The sequence below is a fragment of the Nematolebias whitei genome, unplaced genomic scaffold, assembly GCF_014905685.2.
Source record: "Nematolebias whitei isolate Nwh7 unplaced genomic scaffold, NemWhi1 Nwh_scaf_18808, whole genome shotgun sequence".
NCBI classification, from domain to species: domain Eukaryota; kingdom Metazoa; phylum Chordata; class Actinopteri; order Cyprinodontiformes; family Rivulidae; genus Nematolebias; species Nematolebias whitei.
Genome location: NW_023637353.1, coordinates 1 through 1,009, shown reverse-complemented (window position 1 = coordinate 1,009; position 1,009 = coordinate 1). Strand labels below are relative to the sequence as shown.

Below are 1,009 nucleotides of genomic sequence, written 5' to 3'. Positions count from 1 at the left end.
CTCTCCATACAGCCTGGGGTCAAAGGTCAGCTTTGTGTTCCTATTGTTGGCCAACAGAGCAGCTCAAGATAATTGAATGAAGCTTCATTCACATAAGCATCATCACGAGACAAAGCATCACAAATACCTTCCATCGCCCCAGCTCCAAGGTCACAAATGAAGGTCAAAGTTTAAGCTACTGTAGGTCCTGCAATTGATACCTTTGCGATAGTTTGTCGACGCACGTATAATGAGCCGTATGTGGTGCTTTTGTTTGTATCGTGGAATAAATACAAATATTTCCTTTGAAACTTGAGATAAAACAGCAGCTTGTTTCTATTGGACTATGACAACTTTACAAGAACATACTCCTAACAAGTTGCCCCTTTTGGGGATAAACATTCTTGAACCTGGCCTCATGAATTCGTATTTACGATACGCCTGCGCGCCTCAAAACCACAACGTTTTCTTGATGTTCCTGCTACGGACATACAAGTTACTTTTCTCGCATTTTGGTCACAAAATGTTTCAATTTGATCCCGATATATCTTTTTTTGTTTTCAATCAGTCCCAGTTTAGCTTGATATGTTGCTAAACCATAATTTGTCACACATTTCTCTCACTTGCTGACTGGCGCTAAATCTAGAAGGGTTTGAGATCCCCATAACATCTGGCACTCCTCCAGACTTTAACCCTTTGTCTCTGTATGTGGATGTCCACTGGGTGTCCCCTGAGTGTCCCCAGACAATTCACTGACCGTCCCTTCGATAGCTCAGTTGGTAGAGCGGAGGACTGTAGAGGTCAAGGACAGATATCCTTAGGTCGCTGGTTCAAATCCGGCTCGAAGGAGCTTTTATTCCCCTCATAACACATCTATGTTGAAAAAAAGATCTCTCCATGGCTGTTAAGCTTTTACAGCCTGAGGTCAAAGGTCAGCTTTGTGTTCATAGTGTCGGCCCACTGAGCATCTGTATGAACTTCAAGTTCATAAAAGGAATCCATAATGATTCAACATACTGCCATCCAGTTT

General features: G+C 42.5%; 1 non-coding gene across 1 annotated transcript; it reads left to right on the top strand.

The window, feature by feature from the left end:
- The first annotated feature begins 740 nt into the window (after positions 1–740).
- trnay-gua lies at positions 741–828 on the top strand. The gene is given in 2 exon segments: positions 741–777; positions 793–828. It is a non-coding gene; the product is annotated as a tRNA-Tyr (tRNA).
- The last annotated feature ends 181 nt before the right edge of the window (positions 829–1,009 follow it).